This window comes from Coturnix japonica, chromosome 6 (genome assembly GCF_054131305.1).
Source record: "Coturnix japonica strain WE chromosome 6, WE-NBRP24, whole genome shotgun sequence".
In the NCBI taxonomy this organism is placed as follows: Eukaryota; Metazoa; Chordata; class Aves; order Galliformes; family Phasianidae; genus Coturnix; species Coturnix japonica.
In genome coordinates this window covers 21,387,081-21,399,499 of record NC_140668.1, presented here as the reverse complement: position 1 = coordinate 21,399,499, position 12,419 = coordinate 21,387,081, and positions in this window count along the sequence as shown.

Here is a 12,419-nt window from a genome sequence, read left to right as displayed (position 1 = left end):
GTTGGACCGTGCCGGTGCACTCGAGCCGCCGCGGCTCAGATCGCCGGACGCCGCCGAGGAACGTCCGAGCCGAGCGGAGCCCGCCGGGAGAGGCTGGACCGTGCCGGCGCACCCGAGCCTCCGCGGCTGAGACCCTTCGGAAGCCAACGGCAAACGGCAGACCCAAATCTGCCCCACACCATCTCCTGCCCCATAGATCTAACTCACATGTGCACCACAGCAGCTCCTGCCCCATTGATTTGACCCACATCAGCCCCACAGCAGCTCCTGCCCCATAGATCTGACACACATCTGACCCACAGCAGCTCCTGCCCCATAGATCTGACCAACATCAGCCCCACATCAGCTCCTGCCCCATAGATCTGACCCTCATCAGCCCCATAGCATCTCCCGCTCCATAGATCTTAACCGTATCAGCCCCACAGCAGCTCCTGCCCCATAGATCTGACCCACATCTGCACCACAGCAGCTCTTGCCCCATAGATCTGACCCACATCTGCCCCACAGCAGCTCCTGACCCATAGATCTGAACCACATCTGCCCCACAGCAGATTTTACCCCACAGATCTGACCCACATCAGCCCCCAGGAGATCCTGCCTCATAGATCTGACCCACATCAGACCCACAGCAGATCCTCCCCAAAGATCTGACACACATCTGCCCCACTGCTGCTCCTACACCACAGATCTGACCTACATCATCTCCACTGCAGCTCCTGCCCCATAGTTCTGACCCATAGCAGCTCATGCCCCATAGATCTGACCCAAGTCAGCCCCACAGCAGCTCCTGCCACATAGATCTGACCCAAGTCAGCCCCACAGCAGCTCCTGCCTCATAGATCTGACCCAAATCTGCCCCACAGCAGATCCTGCCAAATAGACCTAACTCACATGTGCCCCACAGCAGCTCCTGCCCATAGATCTGACCCACAGCAGCTCCTGCTCTATAGATCTGATTCAAATCTGCCCCACAGCAGCTCCTGCTCCATAGATCTGACACACATGTACCCCAGAGCAGCTCTGCCCCATTGATTTGACCCACATCAGCCCCACAGTAGCTCCTGCCCCATAGATCTGACCCCCATCAGCCCCACTGCAGCTCCTGCCCCATAGATCTAACCCACATCAGCCCCACAGCAGCTCCTGCCCCATAGATCTGACACACATCATATGTAAAGCAGCTGCTGCCCAATAGATATGACCCACAGCAGCTTCAGCCCCATTGATCTGACCCACATCAGCCCCACAGCAGCTCCTGCCCCATAGATCTGACGTACATCATCTCCACTGCAGGTCCTGACCCATAGATCTGACCCACATCAGCCCCACAGCAGCTCCTGCCCCATAGATCTGACCCACATCTGTCGCACAGCAGCTCCTGCCCTATAGATCTGACCCACATCAGCCCCACAGCAGCTCCTGCCCCATAGATCTGACCCACAGCATCTCCTGCCCCATAGATCTGACCCACATCAGCCCCACAGCAGCTCCTGCCCCATAGATCTGACCCACATCAGACCCACAGCAGCTGCTGACCCATAGATCTGACCCACATCAGCCACACAGCAGCTCCTGACTCATAAATCTGACCCACATCAGCCCCACAGCAGCTCCTGCCCCATAGATCTGACCCACATGTGCCCCACAGCAGGTCCAAACTCATAGATCTGACCCACATCAGTCCAAGAGCAGATTTTGCACCATAGATATGTCCCTCATCTGCCCCACAGCAACTCCTGCCCCATAGATCTGACCAACATCATCCCCTCTGCAGCTCCTGCCCCATAGGTCTGACCCACATGTGCCCCACAGCAGCTCCTGCCTTATAGATCTAACCACCATCAGCCCCAAAGCAGCTCCTGCCCCATAGATCTGACCCACATCAGCCACACAGCACCTCCTGACTCATAAATCTGACCGACATCAGCCCCACATCAGCTCCTGCCCCATAGATCTGACCCAAATCTGCCCCACAGCAGCTCCTGCCTCATAGATCTGACCCAAGTCAGCCCCACAGCAGGTCCTGCCTTATAGATATGACCCCCATCAGCCCCACAGCAGCTTCTACCCCATAGATCTGACCCACATGTGCTCCACTGCAGCTCCAGTCCCGTAGATCTGACCCACAGCAGCCCATGCCCCATAGATCTGACCCTCATCAGCCACACAGCAGCTCCTGACCCATACATCTGACCCAAATCTGCCCCACACCATCTCCTGCCCCATAGATCTAACTCACATGTGCCCCACAGCAGCTCCTGCCCATAGATCTGACCCACAGCAGCTCCTGCCCTATAGATCTGACCAACATCAGCCCCACTATCAGCTCCTGCCGCATACATATGACCCAAATCTGCCCCACACCATCTCCTGCCCCATAGATCTAACTCACATGTGCCCCACAGCAGCTCCTGCTCCATAGATCTGACCCACAGCAGCTCCTGCCCTATAGATCTGATTCAAATCTGCCCCACAGCAGCTCCTGTTCCATAGATCTGACCAACATGTGCCCCAGAACAGCTCTGCCCCATTGATTTGACCCACATCAGCCCCACAGCAGCTCCTGACCTGTAGATCTGACCCACATCAGCCCCACATCTGCTCCTGCCCCATAGATCTGACCCTCATCAGCCCCATAGCATCTCCCGCTCCATAGATCTTAACCGTATCAGCCCCACAGCAGCTCCTGCCCTATAGATCAGACCAACATCTGCACCACAGCAGCTCTTGCCCCATAGATCTGAACCACATCTGCCCCACAGCAGATTTTACCCCACAGATCTGACCCACATCAGCCCCCAGGAGATCCTGCCCCATAGATCTGACCCACATCAGCCCCACAGCAGATCCTCCCCAAAGATCTGCCACACATCTGCCGCACTGCTGCTCCTACACCACAGATCTGACCTACGTCATCTCCACTGCAGCTCCTGCCCCATAGTTCTGACCCATAGCAGCTCATGCCTCATAGATCTGACCCGCATCAGCCACACAGCAGGTCCTGCCCCATAGATCTGACCCACATCAGACCCACAGCAGCTGCTGACCCATAGATCTGACCCAAATCAGCCCCACAGCAGCTCCTGCCCCATAGATCTGACCCACATGTGCCCCACAGCAGCTCCAAACTCATAGATCTGACCCACATCAGTCCAACAGCAGATTTTGCACCATAGATATGTCCCTCATCTGCCCCACAGCAACTCCTGCCCCATAGATCTGACCTACATCATCCCCTCTGCAGCTCCTGCCCCATAGGTCTGACCCACATGTACCCCACAGCAGCTCCTGCCATATAGATCTAACCACCATCAGCCCCAAAGAAGCTCCTGCCCCATAGATCTGACCCACATCAGCCACACAGCAGCTCCTGCCCCATAGATCTGACCCACAGCAGCTCCTGCTTATAGATCTGACCCACAGCAGCTCCTGCCCTATAGATCTGATTCAAATCTGCCCCACAGCAGCTCCTGCTCCATAGATCTGACCCACATATGCCCCAGAGCAGGTCTGCCCCATTGATTTGACCCACTTCAGCCCCACATGAGATCCTGCCCCATAGATCTGACCCACATCAGCCCCACTGCAGCTCCTGCCCTATAGATCTGACCAACATCAGCCCCACCATCAGCTCCTGCCCCATACATCTGACCCAAATCTGCCCCACACCATCTCCTGGCCCATAGATCTAACTCACATGTGCCCCACAGCAGCTCCTGCTCCATAGATCTGACCCACAGCAGCTCCTGCCCTATAGATCTGATTCAAATCTGCCCCACAGCAGCTCCAGCCCCATAGGTCTGACCCACATGTGCCCCACAGCAGCTCCTGCCCCATAGATCTGACCCACATCAGTCTCACAGAAGCTCCTACCCCATAGAACTGACCCACATCAGACACAGCAGCTCCTGACCTATAGATCTGACCCACATCAGCACCACAGCAGCTCCTGCCCCATAGATCTGACCCACATCTGCCCCACAGCAGTCCCTTCCCTATAGATCTGACCCACATCTGCCCCACAGCAGCCCCTGCCCACTAGATCTGACCCACATCAGCCCCACAGCCGCTCTTGACTTATAGATCTTACCCAAATCTGCCCCACTGCTGCTCCTGCCCCATTGATCAGACCAACAGCAGCTCTTCCCCATAGATCTGACCAACATGTTCCCCACAGCAGCTCCTGCCCCATAGATCTGACCCACAGCATCTCCTGCCCCATAGATCTGACCCACATCAGCCCCACAGCAGCTCCTGCCCCATAGATCTGACCCAAATCAGCCTCACAGCAGCTCCTGCACCATAGATCTGACCCACATGTGCCCCACAGCAGCTCCAAACTCATAGATCTGACCCACATCAGTCCAACAGCAGATTTTGCACCATAGATATGTCCCTCATCTGCCCCACAGCAACTCCTGCCCCATAGATCTGACCTACATCATCCCCTCTGCAGCTCCTGCCCCATAGGTCTGACCCACATCAGCCACACAGCAGCTCCTGTCTCATAAATCTGACCCACATCAGCCCCACAGCAGCTCCTGCCCCATAGATCTGACCCAAGTCAGCCCCACAGCAGCTCCTGCCCCATAGATCTGACCCAAGTCTGCCCCACAGCAGCTCCTGCCTCATAGATCTGACCCAAATCTGCCCCACAACAGCTCCTGCCTCATAGATCTGACCCAAGTCAGCCCCACAGCAGCTCCTGCCTTATAGATATGACCCCCATCAGCCCCACAGCAGCTTCTACCCCATAGAACTGACCCACATGTGCTCCACTGCAGCTCCAGTCCCGTAGATCTGACCCACAGCAGCCCATGCCCCATAGATCTGACCAACATCAGCCACACAGCAGCTCCTGACCCATACATCTGACCCAAATCTGCCCCAAACCATCTCCTGCCCCATAGACCTAACTCACATGTGCCCCACAGCAGCTCCTGCCCATAGATCTGACCCACAGCAGCTCCTGCCCTATAGATCTGATTCAAATCTGCCTCACAGCAGCTCCTGCTCCATAGATCTGACACACATGTACCCCAGAACAGCTCTGCCCCATTGATTTTACCCACATCAGCATCATAGGAGATCCTGCCCCATAGATCTGACCCACATCAGCCCCACTGCAGCTCCTGCCCCATAGATCTGACCAACATCAGCCCCACATCAGCTCCTGCCCCATACATCTTACCCAAATCTGCCCCACACCATCTCCTGCCCCATAGATCTAACTCACATGTGCCCCACAGTAGCTCCTGCTCCATAGATCTGACCCACAGCAGCTCCTGCCCTATGGATCTGATTCAAATCTGCCCCACAGCAGCTCCTGCTCCATAGATCTGACCCACATGTGCCCCAGAGCAGATCTGCCCCGTTGATTTGACCCACATCAGCCCCTCAGCAGCTCCTGACCTGTAGATCTGACCCTCATCAGCCCCATGGCATCTCCCGCTCCATAGATCTTAACCGTATCAGCCCCACAGCAGCTCCTGCCCCATAGATCTGACCCACATCTGCACCACAGCAGCTCTTGCCCCATAGATCTGACCCACATCTGCCCCACAGCAGCTCCTGACCCATAGATCTGAACCACATCTGCCCCACAGCAGATTTTACCCCACAGATCTGACCCACATCAGCCCCCAGGAGATCCTGCCCCATAGATCTGACCCACATCAGCCCCACAGCAGATCCTCCCCAATGATCTGACACACATCTGCCCCACTGCTGCTCCTACACCACAGATCTGACCTACATCATCTCCACTGCAGCTCCTGCCCCATAGTTCTGACCCATAGCAGCTCATAACTCATAGATCTGACCCGCATCAGCCACACAGCAGGTCCTGCCCCATAGACCTGACACACATCAGCCCCACAGCAGCTCCTGCCTCATAGATCTGATTCACAGCATCTCCTGCCCCATAGATCTGACCCACATCAGCCCCACAGCCGCTCCTGCCACCTAGATCTGAACCAAGTCAGCACCACAGCAGCTCCTGCCCCATAGATCTGACCCACATCATCCCCACAGCAGCTCCTGCCCCATAGATCTGACCCACATCAGACCCACAGCAGCTGCTGACCCATAGATCTGACCCAAATCAGCCCCGCAGCATCTCCTGCACCATAGATCTGACCCACATGTGCTCCACAGCAGCTGCAAACTCATAGATCTGACCCACATCAGTCCAACAGCAGATTTTGCACCATAGATATGTCCCTCATCTGCCCCACAGCAACTCCTGCCCCATAGATCTGACCTACATCATCCCCTCTGCAGCTCCTGCCCCATAGGTCTGACCCACATGTGCCCCACAGCAGCTCCTGCCATATAGATCTAACCACCATCAGCCCCAAAGAAGCTCCTGCCCCATAGATCTGACCCACATCAGCCACACAGCAGCTCCTGCCCCATAGATCTGACCCACAGCAGCTCCTGCTTATAGATCTGACCCACAGCAGCTCCTGCCCTATAGATCTGATTCAAATCTGCCCCACAGCAGCTCCTGCTCCATAGATCTGACCCACATGTGCCCCAGAGCAGCTCTGCCCCATTGATTTTACCCACATCAGCCCCACAGGAGATCCTGCCCCATAGATCTGACCCACATCAGCCCCACTGCAGCTCCTGCCCTATAGATCTGACCAACATCAGCCCCACCATCAGCTCCTGCCCCATACATCTGACCCAAATCTGCCCACACCATCTCCTGGCCCATAGATCTAACTCACATGTTCCCCACAGCAGCTCCTGCTCCATAGATCTGACCCACAGCAGCTCCTGCCGTATAGATCTGATTCAAATCTGCCCCACAGCAGCTCCTGCCCCATAGGTCTGACCCACATGTGCCCCAGAGCAGCTCTGCCCCACTGATTTGACCCACATCAGCCACACAGGAGATCCTGCCCCATAGAACTGACCCACATCAGCCACAACAGCTCCTGACCTATAGATCTGACCCACATCAGCACCACAGCAGCTCCTGCCCCATAGATCTGACCCACATCTGCCCCACAGCAGCCCCTTCCCTATAGATCTGACCCACATCTGCCCCACAGCAGCCCCTGCCCCATAGATCTGACCCACATCAGCCCCACAGCTGCTCCTGACTTAGAGATCTTACCCAAATCTGCCCCACTGCTGCTCCTGCCCCATTGATCAGACCAACAGCAGCTCTTCCCCATAGATCTGACCAACATGTTCCCCACAGCAGCTCCTGCGCCATAGATCTGACCCACAGCATCTCCTGCCCCATAGATCTGACCCACATCAGCCCCACAGCAGCTCCTGCCCCATAGATCTGACCCAAATCAGCCCCACAGCAGCTCCTGCACCATAGATCTGACCCACATGTGCCCCACAGCAGCTCCAAACTCATAGATCTGACCCACATCAGTCCAACAGCAGATTTTGCACCATAGATATGTCCCTCATCTGCCCAACAGCAACTCCTGCCCCATAGATATGATCTACATCATCCCCTCTGCAGCTCCTGCCCCATAGGTCTGACCCACATGTACCCCACAGCAGCTCCTGCCATATAGATCTAACCACCATCAGCCCCAAAGCAGCTCCTGCCCCATAGATCTGACCCACATCAGCCACACAGCAGCTCCTGACTCATAAATCTGACCCACATCAGCCCCACAGCAGCTCCTGCCCCATAGATCTGACCCAAGTCAGCCCCACAGCAGCTCCTGACTCATAAATCTGACCCACGTCAGCCCCACAGCAGCTCCTGCCTTATAGATATGACCCCCATCAGCCCCACAGCAGCTTCTACCCCATAGATCTGACCCACATGTGCTCCACTGCAGCTCCAGTCCCGTAGATCTGACCCACAGCAGCCCATGCCCCATAGATCTGACCAACATCAGCCACACAGCAGCTCCTGACCCATACATCTGACCCAAATCTGCCAAACACCATCTCCTGCCCCATAGATCTAACTCACATGTGCCCCACAGCAGCTCCTGCCCATAGATCTGACCCACAGCAGCTCCTGCCCTATAGATCTGATTCAAATCTGCCCCACAGCAGCTCCTGCTCTATAGATCTGACCCACATCAGCCCCACTGCAGCTCCTGCCCAATAGATCTGACCAACATCAGCCCCACATCAGCTCCTGCCCCATAGATCTGACCCAAGTCAGCCCCACAGCAGCTCCTGCCTCATAGATCTGACCCAAGTCAGCCCCACAGCAGCTCCTGCCTTATAGATATGACCCCCATCAGCCCCACAGCAGCTTCTACCCCATAGAACTGACCCACATGTGCTCCACTGCAGCTCCAGTCCCGTAGATCTGACCCACAGCAGCCCATGCTCCATAGATCTGACCCTCATCAGCAACACAGCAGCTCCTGACCCATACATCTGACCCAAATCTGCCCCACACCATCTCCTGCCCCATAGATCTAACTCACATGTGCCCCACAGCAGCTCCTGCCCTACATCTGCCCCACATCAGCTCCTGACTCATAAATCTGACCCACATCAGCCCCACAGCAGCTCCTGCTCCATAGATCTGACCCACATGTGCCCCAGAGCAGCTCTGCCCCATTGATTTGACCCACATCAGCCCCACTGCAGCTCCTGCCCTATAGATCTGACCAACATCAGCCCCACATCAGCTCCTGCCCCATAGATCTGACCCTCATCAGACCCATAGCATCTCCCACTCCATAGATCTTAACCGTATCAGCACCACAGCAGCTCCTGCCCCATAGATCTGACCCACATCTGCACCACAGCTGCTCTTGCCCCATAGATCTGACCCACATCTGCCCCACAGCAGCTCCTGACCCATAGATCTGACCAACATCAACCCCACAGAAGCTCCTGCCCCATAGATCTGAACAACATCTGCCCCACAGCAGATTTTACCCCACAGATCTGACCCACATTTTCCCCAAAGCAGCACCTAACCCATAGATCTGCCCTACATCATCCCCTCTGCAGCTCCTGCCCCATAGATCTGAACCACAGCAGTTCCTAACCCATAGATCAGACCCAAATCTTCCCTACATCAGCTCCTGCCCATAGATCTGACCCACATCAGCCCCACAGCAGCTCCTACCCAATATATCTGACCCACATCAGCCCCACAGCAGATTTTGCCCCATAGATATGTGCCACGTCTGCCCCACAGCAGCTCCTGCGACATAGATCTTACCCAGATCTGCTCCACAGCAGCTGCTGCCCCAAAGATCTGACCAACATCAGCCCCACAGCACCTCCTGCCCCAATGATCTGACCCACATGTGCAACACAGCAGCTCCTGCCCCATAGACCCTACCAAGATGTGCAGCACAGCAGCTCCTGCCCATAGATCTGACCCACATCTGCCCCACAGCAGCTCCTGCCCCATAGATCTGACCCACATCAGCCCCACAGCAGCTCCTGCCCCATACATCTGACTCAAATCTGCCCCACACCATCTCCTGCCCCATAGATCTAACCCACATGTGCCCCACAGCAGCTCCTGCTCCATAGATCTGACCCACAGCAGCTCCTGCCCTATAGATCTGATTCAAATCTGCCCCACAGCATCTCCTGCTCCATAGATCTGACCCACATGTGCCCCAGAGCAGCTCTGCCCCATTGATTTTATCCACATCAGCCCCACAGGAGATCCTGCCCCATAGATCTGACCCACATCAGCCCCACTGCAGCTCCTGCCCTATAGATCTGACTCACATCTGCCCCACAGCAGCTCCTGCCCCATAGATCTGACCCACATCTGCTCCACAGCAGCTCCTGCCCCATAGATCTGACCCACATCAGCCCCACAGCCGCTCCTGCCTTATAGATCTTACCCAAATCTGCCCCACTGCTGCTCCTGCCCCATTGATCAGACCAACAGCAGCTCTTCCCCATAGATCTGACCAACATGTTCCCCACAGCAGCTCCTGCCCCATAGATCTGACCCACATCTGCCCCACAGCAGCTCCTGCCCCAGAGACCTGACCCACATGTTCCCCACAGCAGCTCCTGCCCCATAGATCTGACCCACAGCATCTCCTGCCCATAGATCTGACCCTCATCAGCCCCACAGCAGCTCCTGCCCCATAGATCTGACCCAAATCAGCCCCCCAGCATCTCCTGCCCCATAGATCGGACCCACATGTGCCCCACAGCAGCTCCAAACTCATAGATCTGACCCACATCAGTCCAACAGCAGATTTTGCACCATAGATATGTCCCTCATCTGCCCCACAGCAACTCCTGCCCCATAGATCTGACCTACATCATCCCCTCTGCAGCTCCTGCCCCATAGGTCTGACCCACATGTGCCCTACAGCAGCTCCTGCCCCATAGATCTGACCCACATCAGTCTCACAGAAGCTCCTACCCCATAGATCTGACCCACATGTGCCCCACAGCTGCTCCACGGCACGGTTTCCCCGGCTCGGTGTGGCTCGCATGCTTTGCGGCGCCGGCTATGCGTTTTTGCTTGCGGAGACGCCACGGGAGCGACATTTGGCTGATTCCGAGGAACGTCCGAGCACCACGGCCCGCTCGTATCCGGGTAGACCGTGCCGACCTAGTCGAGACGCATGGGCAGCGACGCCTAGCCGCCGACGCCGTGCCCCCCCCCCCCCTTCCCCCCACCCTCTGGAGACGCTCGGAGCCGGGTAGACAGTGCCAGCGCAGAGGAGCCGCCATGAGAGCGACACTTGGCCACTTCCGCGGAACGTCCAAGCCGAGCGGAGCCTGCCGGGAGAGGCTGGACCGTGCCGGCGCACTCGAGCCGCCGCGGCTGAGACCGCTGGACGCCACCGCGGAACGTCCGAACCGAACGGAGCCCGTTGGGAGACGTTGGACCGTGCCGGCGCACTCGAGCCACGATGGCCAGGGGTCGAGCCGTGTTGACCGTGCCGGAGACGCCACTCGGCCGCAGCTGCGGAACGACCAGGGTGCACGTACGAGCCGGTCGCTGTTCGCTGGGTCAGGGCGCACCTGGGCTTCTCGCCGTCCCGCCACCGCCACCGCGGTTTTGCCCTTTTGTCTGCGTGTTTGTTTGTTCGTCCGCTTGTTCGTACTTTGGTCCGTTCGATCGTTTGTCCGTGCCCCCACGCGCCCTCTCGGTTTTATTATTTTCCGTTTGTTTGTTTGTTTGTTTATTTGTTTGTTTGTTTTTCTCGTGGGTTCTTCTTTACTTTCCACTTTTTTAGATTTTGAAAAAGCCGCCCCGCCCCCCTCGCCTCCCCGGCTCTGCAGGAAGAGCGTGGGCGCGTGCGCGGGCCTCGCCCACCGGGGTCCGTTCGGGCCGGATTTCCGGACTGCGGGCAGGCCGCGTGGCGAGGGATGGCGGAAGAGCGGCGGGAAGACGGCAGCGGCGAGAGGTGGGCCGGCGGGAGGTGGCCGCGTCCCCCGCGGGGTTCGCGCCTAGCCTCTCTCCCAGCCGGCAGATGAGGTGGAACGGTACGTAGGATTTTCGGCGGGAGGAGGAGGTGGTGGCGGTGGTGGCGGTGGTGGTGGTGGCGGCGGCGGGGCTGGGGGGCGGCGAGGCGTTTTGGCGGCCTCCGGTCGCCGAGTCGAGCCGCCATTGAGCCGAGCCGTCAGGAGCACCCCGGCGGAAAAAGGAAAGAAAAGAAAAAAACCAAACGGGCCAATCGGGTCCAAACAAATAACCGAGCGAGTGACTGACCAAACAACAAACAAACAAACAAACAAATAAAAAAACACAGTTGCGGGCCGGTCGGGCGAGATGCGTCCGGGAGAGGGCGGGTTGTGGGCGAGGGCCAGGGTGGGGGCAGGCGGAGGCGGGCCGCCGTCGGGTACGGGTCGGGTTCCCGCTCGTGCGGTGTGGACCGGGGGGGGGGAAGGTGGAGGACGGATGCGGGGCCGGGAAGATCAGGCGCCGGCCGGCAGACAGGTCTACCCGCATACCCGCAACCCCGTCGCGGACCCCCCCATCCCTCCTCGGCCACGCAAGCGACCCCCTTCTTCGTGACAGAGGCCGTGCCGGTCCAGGCCGGGCCGGGCCTACTCACGCGCGGGCGACGAGGAGAAAGAGAAGAGAAGGGAAATGAAGAGAAGGGAAGGGAAGGGAAGGCAGAAGTCAAAGAAAAGTAGAAGAGAAGAAGGTGTGAAAAAGTACAGATAGATCGTAAAATGTCGCGGTAAAATAAAATAAAATAAAATAAAATAAAATAAAATAAAATAAAATAAAATAAAATAAAATAAAATAAAATAAAATAAAAGTAATAAAAAGATGGGGGTGCGGAAGAGCGATATTAATAATTGCATGAATAACTAAAGAAATAATAAGGAAATATGGGGAAAAGAGAATTTAAAAAAAAAAGAAAAAATATTTAAAATGGGAAAAAAGGGAAAAAAAAGAAAAAATGGGGAAAAAAGGAGAAAAGTAGGAAAAAAAATTAAAAGAAACAAAAATATTAAAATAAAAACAA